This window comes from Eleginops maclovinus, chromosome 18 (genome assembly GCF_036324505.1).
Source record: "Eleginops maclovinus isolate JMC-PN-2008 ecotype Puerto Natales chromosome 18, JC_Emac_rtc_rv5, whole genome shotgun sequence".
Taxonomy (NCBI): domain Eukaryota; kingdom Metazoa; phylum Chordata; class Actinopteri; order Perciformes; family Eleginopidae; genus Eleginops; species Eleginops maclovinus.
Window position 1 is genome coordinate 11,015,625 of NC_086366.1, and position 18,587 is coordinate 11,034,211.

At 38.3% G+C, this 18,587-nt stretch overlaps 1 protein-coding gene across 2 annotated transcripts in view; it reads right to left on the reverse strand.

The window, feature by feature from the left end:
- zgc:172282 (leucine-rich repeat and fibronectin type III domain-containing protein 1-like protein) overlaps nucleotides 1–18,587 on the reverse strand; it is a 132,604-nt gene that overhangs the window by 76,627 nt on the left and 37,390 nt on the right. For both annotated transcript variants that reach the window (XM_063906311.1, XM_063906310.1), the window contains exon 2: nucleotides 731–833. The gene's annotated coding sequence lies outside the window, so the exon portion shown is untranslated. The remainder of the gene's footprint in view (nucleotides 1–730; nucleotides 834–18,587) is intronic.

Here is an 18,587-nt window from a genome sequence, read left to right on the forward strand (position 1 = left end):
TTTGATTAACATCCATCTATATCTCCTGTATCAATTCCACCATCTGGGCTCTGCTTAGCTGCCTCGGTGCAAACCTGTCTGGCCTTCCGTACTTTCCCAGCCCTGCTAATTTGTCTCTGACAGAGGCAGAGCACATAGGACTGCAGCGCTGCTCTTATCAGACATACACACACAGCCACAGTGAGAGACAGCACGCACACACATGGAGAGATTTACATCCACATGGTAATGAGTACACTCAACCTCTTATAATTATGGTAAATCAGGCAGGCACATGGGTACATTTTAAACTCATTTACTCTCACAGATACTGTACACAGGGACATGCATATGAAGGATGTTCAACCAACCCATGCTAAACCATTTAAGGGGAATACCATAATATAAAACACATACAAGAATATATTCCAAAAGTAAATCAGGAACTGGCACATCAAAACAAAAATGAAGATGTCTAGTTTGTTAATTTTAGGAAAGTATAGTATATCTGTAATTGAAATATATGCATCATAACATTAGGAAATACCCTATACTTCTCTAACTTCCCAAAGGGAAACATTAACATTGTATTAATTAAAATTGGCAATAAATGTTTCAGGTACAATTTAAAAGGAACAAGCAAGCACAATTCTGAACAGAGTCAATGTTGCATCCCTCCATTGGAACGGTTCAAAACTGCATATAGGCCGATAAATAGCAGAGTAAAAACTGTTAGTGAGTCCTTGCTTACCTCTATGTGGTCTGCTGTGATTTATTAGGCCTCAACATGAAGATACATGGGTGTGACTGGTAGATGCACTGAAAAGATGTGCCAGGGATATGGATCCAAAGACCTGAGGAAAGAACACAGAAAAACAAGACAAGGGTTAGTGTGTGATTGTTTATAAGTCTACAGCCACACTTGCGGCTCTTTGAGGCGATTTACTGTAAGTGGACGAGTGCTTTGAGCTAAATGCTGACATTGCCCAAATGCCCATGATGACAATCTTAATATGCAAATATTTATGAGATCTAAGTTGACCTTGTTTGTCATTTTAGTTAAGTATGTTAGCAAGATAACATTCTTAACCTGATGATATCGTGGATAATCATTAAGGGCATAACTAAGTGAATTTACGCTATCACTCGATCCATCCAATAGTTGTAAACATATTTCAGTAACAACATTTTAAACCACTTGTGACTTTTGGGACCATTTGTTCACATATAAAAAGAAGCTGTCCAAGCATTCCTGCCAACAAAATGTAAGGCTGAAAATTGTTCTTCCTCCATTTAGACAAAGCACAAAAGTAGTCTGGCTCACTTATCCACACAAATACGGGAACACCCCAGCTTGATGCTCAATGTTCAAACTCCAAAGATGCCCTTAAAGGAACATATTCTCCTCCACACATTGTCTCATTTCAATATTATATCTATTTGTATTTATCTTGCAATAACTCTACACTACAAGCTCTCTAAAATAAGACATCAAGACCCCATTTACAATCTTCCCAACAGGAAACCTAGAAGTCCGTGCACGATATAAATGTTCAATGACTGAACTGAAAAATGTGGGCACTGATGCAAAAGTTATGTCAGTGTTTTTAACAATTCATCCCATCAGGAATCAAAGTACTATCAAATTGAAACTGACAGTTTGTTTCCATGAAGCGCAGTATACACACACGCACGCACGGACGCATGCACGCACACGCGGTCACACACACACACACACACACACAGGTTGAGAACACGTCGGCAGTCAGTATTTCAGCCAGCTTAGCTATAACACGCTGCTGCAGGTTATTAGAAAATCCTTTCTCCCATCGGAGCCCTAAAGTCGTCCCATAACTAAGACATGAAACAGCAATCTGACACAAAAGTAGGGTAGCTGATTGGTTTGTAGACATTAAACACAGCACCATGCAAATAAGTTGTCCACCAGGGTCTAATAATGACAATAGTAAGGATGATAATACATTGTTATTTTTCACTAACATCCTTACACCACGTCTCAATGAGCAGCGACACCAGCAGTACTGAACATCTTTTTTACATTCTTGTTCAGGTTGCCGGTGTTATTGTTGTAGTTTATAATTGATGACATATTCACGGTCTGATTTTGACTTAAAAGGTGTTAATTATCTTCAAAGGGGCATCCCCACTTTCCCTTCAAAAAACTAAAACATGTATAACACACATGCACACCACCAGCATACACACACACACACACACACACACACACACACACACACACACACACACACACACACACACACACACACACACACACACACACAAACACACACAAACACACACACTTTGAGATCCACACTTTATTCTGCCTCTTACTATCAAAACAATTATACACAAGAGGATACTCTGTGGTATGATATGCTGATGCTGCAGCTATGTTTAAGTCCTTCGTGGCAGGTTCTGCTAGCTTCAATGAGATACTTAAAATGATAGCAAACCTCAGAAGAGTGTCATTTATAAACCACCAAGGCTCCATCTTAAAATACTATATTGCCAATTTTTATCTATTAAGCCTGGTAGGTCTTGAGGGAGGAAAAGTAATTTGTAATGATACTAATTTGTTACCTTGTATTCAGAATTTTTTACCTTGAATTACTTAATTAATCTCCTTAACTTAATTAATTGTGGGAACATTTGGTGCCCAGTGAATTGCAAAATTATGCCCATGTTCAATTATTTTATTTGCCTCCACGTTTCTCTTTTGATCAGGAGCACCTATTTCCTCCTTAAACCCAACCTGTGTTCATTTGAGGTGCTTTTTTCATTTTGTTTTAATGTGAATAAGTCTTTTACCTTTTAAAACATGAATAAATTGATCACACAGGGTTTTTTCACTAGCAAAAGTCCAACATAAAAACACATACTAAATCAGCCTGATATCTGAATTATGTTTAAAAATCCATGCAGTCAATTTACATTGTATTTTCTATGACAATCAGATCAAATAAAATCAAACAATGATGAAACAACACTAAAGGCAGCATGTGAGTGAGGATGGCACTATAAAAAAACCATAACACTACTTCAGTGAACCATATAAGATATATTTTCTTAAGTAAACTTACATTAAAAAGAGTAAGGATTAATGTTTGTGTATTGGGTCCAATCCATCCTACTTTGTGCTAGGTAACATGAAAGATAAATGCTGACGCTTCGCAACTACCGAAGTCAGATGTTTAATGTTCGATTTCATGTTAGTTTGGTGGAGGCAAAAGAAAAAAACGGTTTAAAAAGCAACCTTTCATTACAAAGTAACGATAATAACTGATATCAAGAGGTTCAACATGTGAACTTTTAAAATTAGTATCATATAATGCTCTATCCATGATAAATCAAAAATGTTAACTTGAACATACATTAACATCCATTTGACTGTATTTCATCAAAAAAAATCTAGACTTTGTTAAAGCAAAATTCCAAATAAATGAAACTTCTAAAATAACACTTTTAATTAGATTTATTTTAATCCTTTCATTAACCACCTTTAGGTCTTGCCCTGCCATTCCAAAACATGCCTTATCGCCACCATCACGCTGCTCCTATGTATTGTATGATCTTGAAAGTCGTTGGTATTCTCCTCAGTTTGCCTCTATATTTAGCATTCTGTTCTCTCCACTCAGCTATTTTAGATTGTGGTGAAATGACCTGTCAGTGAGCCTGGTGTGTGCGTGTATATAAGCATGTGCATGAATACAAAATTAAAGAGGGAGAAAGGGAAAGTGTCTTTGTAAGTACAAAGCAGAAGGTCTGTGCGTGTGTGTGATGGCTTTTAACTGACATCACCCTGATACTTGAACATAAAAGTAAAAGAAGAAACAAAGACTAATGTGAAAAAGGTGTCAGATGAACAGCCATAGTGAAGCACACATAGTACTGCTTCCTTAACACAAACGCACCTGCTAATGCGTTTTAACTGTTGTCTTTTATTTTTTGAAATCAGGTAGCAAACGACTCTTTCTTTCTCAAAAAACATGTTTCTTATATTCCTTATGCTTCCTTATCCCTCTCTTTGATACACTTGTTGTTTTCCAATTTATCTTTTCTTTTAATGATGTATTTGTTTCAAACACAAGCTCACCTATCAGCTTCCAAGTAGGAGTACTGCAGAGTTGTGAATAAATGCTAACTTGGACATATCAGTATTTTATTTAGATGTGAAAGTGTTACCTACAATATCGCATCTTCTCCTTTATGGTTATGTGATTCAAATACATATACACTTTATATAAAATAAACTCTTTAACAATCTCCTATTCTCTGTGTTTTCCATGACTTCTCTTTATAATGCGAAGGACACAGAATGTGCTGTACATGTACCTGTCAAAATGTCATTGTGCCTGCCGGTTTTTGACCGTTCCTGCATAAACTGTTTGAAAAAACTGTTAACACCTGTATACAATCTCATCCACAGACCACACCATGCATGTCACATTAGCATCATATCCCTGAGAAAGGATTTGTGATAAAAACAGTTGAATTTCTAAACTGATTCAAACCATCTGCTCTAGTCTCACACTCTGTCATGCTTGAAGTTAACATCACCGTATAATGTTGCGAGAGAGGCCTTTTATTAAACATTTAACGCCGGCCGGTGTGAATTATACCTAAAATTTGAGTATTCCAACTTGTCACCGACACTGAGGTCCATTACATGATTTAATTTCTTAAAGTCTTACTGTAATGATATGGTAGATTTCATGTTGTAATGAAAAGCAGTAGAACAATTGAGACAATGTTAAAGGTTGCTTTTATGCGTGTGAATTAATTACTTGCGAGTAATTTTGTTTGCAATTTCAAGGCTAAGGCCTTACACCTGAAGTAATTTGCTTAAATATGTTACTGTTTGTCCATAAATTAAGCAAATACAGTAAGACTGAATATAAAGATCAGATTGGCACATATAGTACGTTTCTTAGTCATTAAGAGGTATTCCAAAACATGCCCAACATAATTTCAGTATAGATGTTGTTTAAGTCATCTATCTAGAACAGGATATGTCAGCATTAAATGAGATGTGGTTTCCTATTGTTACATTTACGTAAAGTGTACATATTTCTGTATAAGATATTTTAAGATTGCCTTTGGGCACTTTGCTATTATCTTATGTCTCATTTCCCATGACACACTGAATTGGGCTCATCTTACCCCCTCTTTGTGTTCAAGCACTCCTGTTTCTGTCATCCATTCCACTCTGTTTTTTAATCTTTTTAAAACACCACTGCCACCCTCCCTGCGCCTTCCTCCCTACTTCAGATGCAGTATAATTATCCGGTCATCATTATCAGAATCATTCTGTTTCCTCATTATAAACCCATCTGCTCTGCAATCCAACCAACATGACATAGACACAGCCATACGGATTTTGAAACGCACACGCACACACATGCACACGCACGCACGCACGCACACACACACACACACACACACACACACACACACACACACACACACACACACACACACACACACACACACACACACACACACACACACACACACACACACACACACACACTTATCTCCCTTTGTATCTCTCCATGTCCCTTACTGTCTCATCACTGGAGCCACTTTAGAAACTGAACACATCAGTATAACTGGTGTGGGGTAATTATGTTGAGAGTCAGGTAAAGATGTCGAACCACAACTCACATCAAGTAAAATGACTCCTAAACGATTTCTTTTAAAAATAAAGGTTTGTTTTAAGATATTCATCCATTCGCTTTCAGTTTTAACCATCTCATTTAAACACCCAAGAAATGAAGGGGGTGGCCCATGTTGTTCAATTCAAATGTTGCACCCGAAATACATTACTTTTAGATTTGCTGCCAAGGCAGTGTAACATATGAAGTATTTAATATCACAGGAAAACATCTACAAAGTCATGTCTTGGTGTGAGTGCTTGTGTTACAATACATTAGTAGTAGAAATTGCAGGAGCTTTTATTGCACTGCATGTATATTGCACAAAGCACGCCTTCCTACCCTCCTTGTCTAGCTTAACACAGGTCAATGTGAGTGTCAAAGGCAGTGCTCATAGACAATAAATGTGCAATATTGAGAGAGGATTCACCTGAGACTTCTGGCTGAAGGACAAATGCAGAATACGAAACACAAAGAGGAACTGTTACCATGGCTACCACCAGTTTGCTAATCATAGAGTCCATTTAATCAACAAATCAAAGCTGCTTTTCTCTCGAGAAATGATTGTCAACATTCAAAATGACCTCATTACACCTGCCGTAGAGTTTTTCAAGACTAAATTTGATTAGAAATGTTAATCTCCTTGATGAGATCATTTGTGTTTTAGTAGGATACACAGGTCTGTTATAGTTTTCTCTTTTTTGTTTTTAATAAAGCAAAAGTTAAGAGGGCAGGTGGAGAAAGGAAAATGTTGGATATAGGACAGCAATATATGACTTCAAATACAAGCAGCAACATCCGACTATAGAAGCACAGGGCAATATATAGTAAAGGATGGCAGTCACATAACACATTCCTGAAAGCAGCCGCAGTAATGCATGAATATCAAAGAAATATGTGAGTGTAGTCCATTTGTCAATCACATATGAGTTCCAAATGCAAACATATTAATGAATCTGATAAACTGGAAATTACTAGGTATATTAGTGAGGTGCAAACATGTCTATCAGAGAGCATTTTGTATGGTTAAATGTTGATGTCATGACCTCTGAAAGCTCCCAGCTGACAGCCAAGCCTTTTAGCACTACACGCACAACTTCACAGGCGCACCGTGTAAAAGCACACAGTATGTCAGCTGAAGCATGCATGTGTGGAAGTGTATCCACCAAGGGCACACAGTGATCTGGACACAGTGCTACATGTGATATCCAGCTCTGATGTTGTGTGATCGCCTATGCTCACACATATGTGCCCAGTGCACTTAAGAACACTAAGGCTTGTAACTACAAGCACACACATGGACATACTGCACACACAGTGTCCTAAATATGGAAGCTGTCACTGGCACTCTCACACATACAGAAAGTAAGTTAGAAATATGTCACACCAAATAGGAATGTAATGACTTGAATATTGACAAGTGAACTGTGTGAGATGAAGATGTATAAGCAGCACTGCATTTCCAAGCTGCTGCCATGACACATGGACATCAGTCATCTCAATACTACTGAATGTAAGATTTTGGGGCCACACATCAACATGTTTGCCATTCATTTGGTTTTGAAAAACACTTAGCTCATCCAATGCACAATTAATGTCTTAAGAGGAAGAAAGTGTGTTGTGTTGTATATTTTCTAAAACAGCAAACGCATTGGCAGCTGTATACAAAAATAAGAACTCTCTCCATCAAGCTCTGCCCGAACTCTCCTCGCTCAAAAATGGTGTTTGTTTATTCATTTTATCTTTATATATATTTGAATGTTTTTGTGAAAATGATCATTAATAAAAGTAACTTTAATCAATTAATATGAATACAGTTGATGGGTTAAAAATGTAGTATAGTCTGACTTTATGCAATTACAGCTCTTTAATGTGTCAGAGGATGGAAATAAGTCAGCTATGCACTAAGAAGGACAGCACACTTGACAAAATATTGTTAAAGATGACACTGTTTGAACCCCTCAGGCACATAGTCACACATAGAGGGTTGCAAACACATATCCGCATGCAAATGCAACTCTCAAACACTGATATGAAGCTTAACACGGACACACTTACATGCAGACACACACACACACACACACACACACACACACACACACACACACACACACACACACATAGAGCCCCAGCTGTGCAAGGGATTAGAGATTAGGCGAGAGGAGGAGGATGAATCTATCAGAACACAACGGTCCATGACATTAATACACAGATACATCTCCAAACATTCATCCTAAACATCAGCAAAGATAATTACATTTTAGTTTGTGCACATAAATGTTCACATTATCTGTCTTGCACTGTGTACCGGCACATAAGGTCCTCACATCTTTGATAAGCAATTGCAACTCCAAGCAGTTTACTAGCCTGCTTATAGCGTATGTTTGGGGGGAACAGTACCTTCAGTCAGATATCTTTGTTGCATTATTTTGTTTTGTATAATCTCATGTGTTATTGTACGTTCCTTTCTGTGCTAGTGCTGAAATAAACCCACTTTGTAAAATAGTAGGATAAGATGGTATGTCTGATGTGGGAATTCATTCTGCCATTTCTGATTCTGAGGCATAAGCATTTGAGTTAATTTAAGGGAAATAAAAAGTAGAATAACAACAGAAGGAGACATTAATTATTTCTGATGGAAAGCACAAGTCTCGGGGGGAAAATTAAACCCTTGGTAACTGTGATATCTGTGTTTTGACTGCAGGGGGATTTTGTATTTGGATGGGATAGCTGTACTTAAACCATGATAAATCATTTTATTTTAATAATGAATAAAGGGGAATGACTAATTCATGTGATGAATCCTCACTGCCAGCCACTATGAAGCTTCTACTGGTGGAAATGTGAAATATAGGGAACAAATATATTCATTTAGTTGAAAGAGATGACTGGTAGAGAGGATGACATACAAAAATAGAATGGGAAGTGAGAAAAAAGGAGGGTAGAAAGGAGAAAGGAGGAATGAGGAAGTGAATAAACAGACATGGAGAACCTGAAATACTTTACTGCATATAAAAGGTATCTCACCATTTCTGTCTGTCGTTAAAGTCTGTTGAGTAGTTCAGTGTCAATCAATATGACTTCATGTGAGCCAGCTTAATGGAGAGAAGTACTCTTAATCCAAAGGAAGTGATCCCTAAAACACCTTTTGACATGAACCCATTACAAGTAAACACTGTGGAGATGAACAAACCTCTGGACTGTTAATATTACGTTAGGATACATTTTAAGCCCCTCTCCCCCTAAATCAAACAAAGGTTTCGGTAAAAGCCCATGGTGACACAGATCATTTGTGCAGGTGACCTGTAAAAGCATTATCTCTATTCCCCGCCTCTTGGCCAATTTTGCCACATGACTGACGATGACTGACAGCTGCCTTTGCTGTCCCTTATCGTCCGCTCCCATTCCTGTCTGCCTCTTCTTTCCCCACTTAGAGCCTTTACAGTCAGTTTGTATTTTTGAATAAATCTGGAAAATATGGTTGTCTATGCTAGTATACAGTATCATAACAAAAGAGAACATACTTAAAAGGGAACATACCCAATAGTAGTGGTGTAACCTCACCAATCATCTGATAGTCGTGGGGATTAATACTCAGGGTGTGACGGTTAAATTATACTGTGATGTGGAAAAGCTTTGTCAGGTCTGAGAAATGCCCCTGATTGTAGGTTTGAGACTGCTTAACAGTTAGCTTGTGCTAAACACTGGATATTGTGGAGTTGGTATCTACCAGGGATTGCCTGATTAGCTATAGATTAGCATTAAGGGAACCATCAAATGTTTTTGAAAAATGACCCATGTTAAGGACTAACAGTCAAGATATCTCAGTCAATGCTGCATCAGCGTTTAACCTTTATTGAAGTTTGTCAGACGTGACCATCATTTCATGTATTACAAACAAAGAGATTGTTCTTCTGTTCCAGCACAATAAATAAAATAGGTAACAACAAAGTGTGCCTTTCCTTGAACTGCACAGTAATGTGACAATTAAACTTCACTGGTTCTTTAACAAATGGTGACATACCTGGGCTTAACTGTGCCCAGGACTTTGATCACTCAACACTGTAATCAATAACACATCCGTCATGTAGGTTTCTGACACTGTGCATGAACTCTTGCTGTCAGAATGGCATAGTGGTAGCCGGTCTGCGACCTTGACCAAATCAAACTCACAACTAAAGTGTGGGCAGGTTGTAGACCATACACAAAATAATGGTGCAGTATACCCTTTCTCTCAAATGGATTCCATCTCCCCTCTGAAAAGCACAAAGGCACCCATGTGCAAAATTACACACACACCCATCAACACACTCTACACACACACACACACAGGTAGTATGATCTTGCACCAGCCTCTCTCATCTGAAACAATTTGATCTCCCCCCTCTCTCCATCTCCCAACCACTTACAGCACTACTATTTCTCTCTATTTAGCCTGTCCACATCGACGGGGAGGCACTACATTGTGTGTGTATGAGTGTGTGTGTTCCACTGGAGTGAGTTGATAGGTTGTGATAGGTCTCAGGGAGAAAACCAGACCACAGCAGTTAACACTGACCTCTCCATTGCATTCTCTCCACCTCCCACACAACACCGCCACCGGTCTCTCTCAGTCTATGTCTGTCTATCCCTCTTTCATGTCTGTCTATTGCCTTTTTTTGCCTGTTGGTATACTGTAGTATATCACACTCTTTGTTTCTGTCTACTGCTTCTCCTTTCAATTTCCTTGTTTTCCTTTGAACCCTGTGCCCTAGGTTTCATTTTACCATCATCCCTGTCCCATTTTTTCTACATTTTTTGGGAGTGTTCGCCAGATAACCAAGTTCGTTTTATATCCCAAGCTCTGTACTCTCCTAACCTATATTGCCCCTCACCATTGTACTTGTCTTCCCTCCCTTTACCTCTTTTCTTTCATCTAAAAACCCCTCTCACTGTGCAATAACAGCAAGCTTACAGGTTCATTGCTTTTCACACTGCAAGATGGATCTTATACAATTATTTCTTCACAAACTCAACCTCCATGACTATACAGTATGCATTTTGAGGCATGTCAGATTGTGCATGAATGCTTGGTCAATCATTGTACTACGATGTAAATCTAAATGTGTTTCTAGGTGAGCCAGAGTGTTTTACTTCATGTAATTGTATTGTAATTGGCTGGTTTGCAAAAACACTGTGTGAGCTGTTTTTGGTCTCTAAAGCTCAGCATTTTCCAAATCCCATATGGAAATGTCTTTTTGTGAGATTTAGTTTGTTCTTACTGACAACCAAACTTTACACAATATTTCACACAATTGTTTTCGACATTTTTAATTACATCTACTCAGTTTGAATCAAAATCAGTCATCATGACCTTGAGATGTTAAGTATCCTAAATGCTTACACTCAAATATCATTGCCTTCTTCCTCCATTTTGTCAACCCCTCAATTCAAACTCCTAACACTCTCCCCATTTGGTCATCTCTTCCTCCATGTGTTTCCCCTCCTCTACATTTGTCAGCCTCTCACTCTATTTCCCTCATTTGATCACTGCCTCCTCAAATTGCCTGCCCTCCAATGCTCTGCTCTATTCATTATATCCTCATTTGCACATTCCACACTTGATCATCTATATGAATTCATCCTACAATTACTGTGTATATTTAAACTTCTGTTTAATAAGATGTGTTCACCCTCTCTCAATGTCTCCATTTCTTCATTGCCTTCTCTTGAACAATTTTTATTTTTCTGTCCTCCCTCTACGACACGACTATAATTTGTCCTTTCTCCCACCACTATATTTGCTTGCCTCCCCTCAGTTTCCTCACTCTCCCCCTCCCACCTGCTCCTTGTTACATCCATTCACTGGGCAGTGATCAGTCACAGAACTTCAGGTGTTTTTCCACCCTGTGTGTGTGTGTGTGTGTGTGTGTGTGTGAGTGTGTGAGTGAGTGCGTGCGTGCATGCGTGCGTGCGTGCGTGCGTGCGTGCGTGCGTGCGTGCGTGCGTGCGTGACTGTCTATGCAGTTATAATAAGGGGTCTGGCTGATCTAAACTTCGCAATATAACCCAATCAACCCGTAGTAATATAAGACATTTCCATTTACACACACATATTGCTGCAGTTAGCCATGGCCACTGTTAGACACAATATCCTGTGGTCCATTCCTCAACACTTGGTTTCTCCTGGACCTCATTACTGTGCAATTTAACAGGCGAATTTGGTCTTTCAGTGTTTCATCTTGTCTTCAGTTAGTTTTTTCAGCCTCCCTGTCCTCTCGTCCTTTCTTTTTTATCCTTGACGACTCAGCTTGTTGGTCTCTCTCATTTTTAGTTCTCAACCCACTGTATATTTTACATTTAAAGACATCAACTAGAACGGTTGGTTTTCAGAGTTGCCCAAATTACTGCAATATGCATTTTGAGTGTTCAAAGACAATTGTTATTTATGTAAACCTACAAGTCATTGTACCAAAGAGAAGGAGAATCTCAATACACCTGCTTGTTGTCATTCTTAGACAATTCCCTGTCAAACCCTCTTCTACTTGTATGGCAGCCTGTCTGTATCTCAATTTTTCTGTTACTCTCTTTCTCTACAGGTCTTTCAACTTTTAATGAATTTACTGAATGCTATCTGGCATGATATGTAGATCCTCATATTTTGCCGTAGTAGAACAATTAAGTGCATTCACTAAGGCTCACATTCAGGGTTGCGATAAGAAGACATAATAGAGAATTGTCTGCAAAATTGTTCGTGTTAGCATTAAGGCATAAGTGCTCGTGAGACACCTCAGAACACGGCTTCATGCTGTGAGTAGTTTCTCAAGAGTCCCATTTACCAAAAAACCTCCAGTATTTACTACATAGTGTCTACTTAGGGGACACACATGGCCTAAGGACAGCAGCCATTGTGCCATTTTGATTATACTCCTATTCAATAGCCAGCTATAAAGACAACAATTTAATTGAATTTATCCCAACTGATATTGCATTCATCACAGGCAACCTCTCAAGCCTCAAGCCATTTTCAAATTAGAGCAGTGGATAATGTCATCCACTTAAAAAAAAAGAACATGTTGTTGTATGGATATGACAACAGTGATGATGAGGCCACTGTATAGAAAGAATATCCAGTTATGCATCTCTATTTACCTAATATTATTTCCAAAACCCACATCTGAAATTGCCAGGTATCATAACATTACTAATACTTGGCAACAACAGACTTGGATAAGATAAATATGGTCTGATTTAAATATGCTAAAATGCAACATCACAAATCAAAGCTATCAAGGCAGATAGGGAATGCTTTCTCTTACCAAGTCGTTATTGGCTAAAAGTAGAATGCTTTAAACAAGGACCAATTACGAATCCATACATGGTATGGTTTATCTTGTGTTAACATAACGACGAAAATGTGTTGTTTTTTTTACTGGTCATATAAATGGGAGGGTTGTTTGAATTATTAGAAAAACAGTGAAGCTATAGCAAATATGGTCATAGCATTATCATACAAATGTTTGTATTTTAATGGAAATACAATATTATGATGCTAAAATGTCACCATCCACAATTTTATGTTTTATTTTGAACCCTGTATTATTACAGACTATGACAGTGTTCCTTAAACAGTCATATTACAGTCTTTTTGAACAACATGCTCCGAGTTGTCATATTTTGTATACATTGTGCAGTATATCAAACTAACTCTCATTATTTTCCAAAATCACTTCAAAATGTTCACTTATTTAAAACACTGACATTTTAAAGGAAACAAAAAGTGAGAAGTGATAAAGAAAGCTGTATTACAGTGTTGATATTCCTACTTGAATAATATGAAAGATACAATTATATCAGCCTATATACTTAATGTGCTTCAGTGGTTTAATGCATTCACAGTTATGCAGTTGCACAAACCTTTTGCTAAACGTCATATAAAGCTACTCTTCTGTTCACTGGAGAGCTGAAGAAACGTAAGCATGGCAAAGCCTGCTTTGTAAAAGTTGTTTTTAGCGCTAAGTTCTTCTGGAAGTAAAACATTAGAATAAAGAAATAATGAAAGAGTTGGATGTGCGAGGCGGCTTAATTGCCTGTAAGTTTTCTTGAGTTCAGCTCATGCATATCAACAGTCTTTTTCAGCCTCTCAGCTTTACCCCTTATTTTACTTATTTTTTTAAATGTAAAAAAAGTCAAATGAAAGAGTCTGAAGTAGTGTGGAAAAGCTCTGCCTGGTTGATAGTGGTCTGCCACCTACTGCGCCCTGAGGGCTTAGTCAAGAATCCACGAAGAGAATTTTGAATTGCTTAAATCTATTCCGTACGCGTTTAAGACACAGATTGAGCAGACTGAAATCCTCCTGTAGGGAACATAACTGAGAAGTGATTTATGTGAAAGTATGAGAAGTGTCTCTTTAATGTGCTACAGTCCGGAGCTATTATCATATCTACTTCGCTGAAATGAGTTCGCAGCTCAGTGTCCTATTTCAAGAAGTTGGATTTTCTAATAGCCACTACTCGGTGTAGAGATGTGTTTCTAAATCCAGATTGAGACCACAGATTTATCTCTGTTTGTAAGTGACTGCTGACATGATGTTATATTCAATTGTTTACAGCGAGTAATAAGTGGTTGTATCGTGCTTTTTGTAAATTGATGCCTGTCATTTTTGCTCCAAATAGTTTGTGCTCGACAGCTTTCATAGTTTTTTATTCCATTTACCAGCTGAATAGGTCAAATTAGTTATATTGTTTGCTACTGTATGGTTTCACCTTTTCCAAAGTTTTGCAACAATTAGTTTATTCTGTATGTTTTGGGAATAAGCATTTTCAAAGGAACAAGATTTGTGTATATCTGATAAAGCTGATGTTTTTTTGGTCTCAATTCCACAACTGCAGGGTGTTGCTTTTGCTGACCTCTGGCCAAGTTATAGTGGATGTCATTCACTTTAGCGATAATGTATTTGGTGTGCAAAGAATCCAGCAGTATAGCTCACAGTAACATGATCCTTAATATATTTTAACGTTTTTGCCCAGATTTCTAATTTGCTGCAAAGTAAACTTCTCAAGTTTCACTCTCTGTGTTTGTCTATGTCTCTGCCGCTGTTTTTCTATTCTGCTCTGTAGCAACTGCTACCTGAGCTACTGTGACTTGAAGAGAAGGATGATCATAAGGACACAATATTACACTTTAAAAGTTACAGAGAACTGAAACTCTCCAGGTTTGCTTCATCAGGACATAGTTTACTTCCTTTGTGCAAAACTATGGTGAGGCCAATCTGGAATAGTCTGAAATATTTGTGATATGCCTGGAAGTCTACATTATCTCACTCAAGAGATCTTCCCTTAACGATCAAGGACACAACCAGTCTTTTTGTTGTTTTTCTGTAACTACTGCTCTGCTATTTTTAATTGTAGTTGGTGTAGTATTATCAACTGGCCAAAGTCTGTTACATTAGGGATGGTGATTAATATGATAAAATGCCCTTTATTTAAATGAAATCATACATCACCCACAAGCGGTACTTTGATACTCCGACTGCCTTTTAATACAACAGAGTTCTGCCTCCTGCTTCTCACTAAAAACAAATACAACAATCACACTGATTTACCTTTTATTACTAATTCCAAAGCCTACATTATTCTAAGAACCTACAGCTCTTCTTAAATGGTGTTCTGTCTATTAAAAGTAAAAGAAACAAGTGTGAACTGAGCCAACTCTCGAGCGCTAGCCACAGACAGTCAAGTGATCACTTTCAGGTGTAAGAGTTCAAGTATGAGTGGAGTGGAGTGGTAGGTGGATGGAGATTTAACTAGTCAGTTAAGCTGCTGCGCGGAGAAACAGGCTTTAAAAGCACGACCAGGCACCTTTTACTTTCTGTACTAAGTGGTGCTAGGGCCAACTCAGCAAAGTAAAAACACAAAACTGCACTCCCTGACATGTTTCTCAGGTAAAACTGAAAGCAACAACTGCTGGTTTATGACGAATGTGACAGAGTAATTGCGGACTCTTGTGGACACAGTAGTAAGAATCAATGGCTGGAAACACAGACTTACACAATAAAAACACAGATTTCAAAAAAGGAGACACAGGGTGGCTCCACATGAACTCTGTGGTCATCTTCAGGCCTCCCTGAAACAAACCACTATTCCCTTTCTGTATTTCACCATCTTCCATTTCTCACACTGTGAACCTCAAAGTTTCTTCTTTATTAAACACATTTTTTCCTCGCCATTATTCTTGTTTTTTAAAACTGAAATAATCCCCTCTTCGTTGTTTTTTCATCTGTATCATTTGAATAGTTTGGTACTGCAACCAGTGGTTACAATGTTGGCAGCTTCAAAAGTATGTAAGAGAGATAGAAACAGAGAGAGGTGTGTGTGTGTGTGTGTGTGTGTGTGTGTGTGTGTGTGTGTGTGTGTGTGTGTGTGTGTGTGTGTGTGTGTGTGTGTGTGTGTGTGTGTGTGTGTGTGTGTGTGTGTGTGTGTGTGTGTGTGTGTGTGTGTGTGTGTGTGTGTGTGTGTGTGTGCGTGCGTGCGTGCGCGCATGTGTGCGCATGTGTGCGCATGTGCGTGCTGATTAGATGCCAGTTGGCCTGTGGTGTAGCAAGCTGTCCTAATCAAGTGATCTTATGCACCCCTCCAACCAATCTGAATTTGTTTTAAAACAGCAAGCACACAGGGACCCGACAAAATTAATGTACCCATACAGAGCAGGATTCATTATGAGAGTGATAAAAATACCTTTTATCTCCTAATTAACATCTTTGAAATTTGACCCATATTAAAAAAAAGCAGGTGTCACCACCACAAAGAATATTGACCTCAGTCAACAATTTCAATTAACTTATTTTTGTTTATGATAACGGCTTTTTTAAAAATTTTGTCAGAAGTAATTTGTTTAGCAACACTAATAAGATTGATTAGCCTGTTGGAGCAGCAACAGGCTAATCGAATCAAACAGTTAATCTTTGGTGTAATCAACTGACCTCAAACCAATCCCAAAATCTATACCCCTACTCAGAAAGACAAGTTTAGTTCATTGCATTATTGAAAATAGATGTCAACTTTGCCAACTGCCTTATATTTATACATGTGTTTACTACCAGTTCACCAATATTTGTGGCATGGCTCTGGCAGTGTCTGTCTGTTGATCCTCAACGTTGGTCCATAATAAAATAATGTTTCTATTATTTAGTGGAGATTGCAATGAATTCTGTTAATTAACCACTGTGCCAAAATGAAAAATGTAAAATGACTTTGAAGATCATCAGCCCACCTCCCTGTTGCTTGAAGTTTTTGTGTGAAATTATGTTGTTTAAATTGATTGACAAGAATTCAGGGATTGTTGATGCTTTAGCCTCTGCTCTATCAACAAGGTTTGGCCGCAGAATAAAAACAGCTGTTTCTTGCTAAGTTCAGACAAGAACCTGAGCTTTTTAGAGCCATTTCACTAGCCATATGCCGTACGTTGCTGCTGCTTGTGTTTTTGGCGTAACCTCAAATAACTGCTGTGCCTGAGAACTGCTTGCATGGCTGTAGATGCTCAGTCTTCTCAAGCCCTACAGGGATGATCTAATATTATCTCTGCTCTGCCTTAAGTGACTGCCTTTCCTTTCTATTAAGCTGGAAAGTTAAAAATCTAAACAAAATGAATCTATTTAGGTATTTTGACATACACCTTGTTAGATATGCCAACTGTTGAGTACATATTTTGTGATCAATGGCTTTCATGTCTTCACTCTCATAGTTGTCTGCATGGTGTGCGATTAAATTGTCACAACAGGTTTCACTTTGGAGTGCAGAGCACATTTAAAACATGACAGGCACATATGAGGGATTTAGCTTAGAGTATCTCTTTTCCATAGCAACAATGTGACGGAGTTGGCAGTATCAGCTTACATTTATACAGCACCATAATTGCAAGAAACCTTTGCTGAGGAATGCTAATGTCAAGATGAGGCTTACGACCCTTCCTGTTTGTATTCCTGATTAGCATAACATACACTTACACGACAACCTTTAGTATTAGTGCTACTTTGGCTTTCAACAGGCCAATCATGCGTCCATATTTAACATAGTATTACTATACTTGTGAAAGAGTCTAGGAATAACATTAAGAAGGAACAGTTAATATTCCCTCTTCCTTTGGGGCTTTTGAGGCTCATTATCTAGTATACAAACTATTTTGTTTTTAAATCACATTGTTAACACATGAACAAACATGAGTGGTAATTTTTTGATGTTGTATCAGGAGCCTACTTTCATAAATTATTTATTATAGATAATTTTATGTGGATATTCATTTTTCCTTTCCAGTTATTCTCCTTTTGTAAGCGGTAAAGTCAGTAAACAGTATGGTTTCATTCTATCAGAGTGCGGATGGCTCACCACAGGTGCACAGATATCCACAGATGTTCACAGGTTTAGTCACTGCAACAGTGAGTTGTCAGGTTTAAAAAGTGCATGTAAACAGCTTAACATGATAAGCTTCAACCTGAGTATGGCCAACAGCTGATTTACTCTGAGCAACATTGTCAGTTAATGGCAACACCTGGCAGAGAGGGAAAGAGAGGATGATAGGATAGGAAGCGGGAGAAAAATCATTAATCAGACAGTTGGGGTGACAGCACGCCTGCTGAGCCTCCAAAGATACTTCTGTGTGTGTGTGTGTGTGTGTGTGTGTGTGTGTGTATGTGTGTGTGTGTGTGTGTGTGTGTGTGTGTGTGTGTGTGTGTGTGTGTGTGTGTGTGTGTGTGTGTGTGTGTGTGTGTGTGTGTGTGTGTGTGTGTGTGTGTGTGTGTGTGTGTGTGTAGGTGGGTGCACATGCTTGAGTGCATGTGTGTGTTAAGAGAGTGAACACAGCTGCATGTGTGGGAGCGAACCATCCTTTCTAGAGTAGTTTCATCTTTCGCTCTGCTCAGAAAACACACACCATCGCTACACTGCTTAAATAATA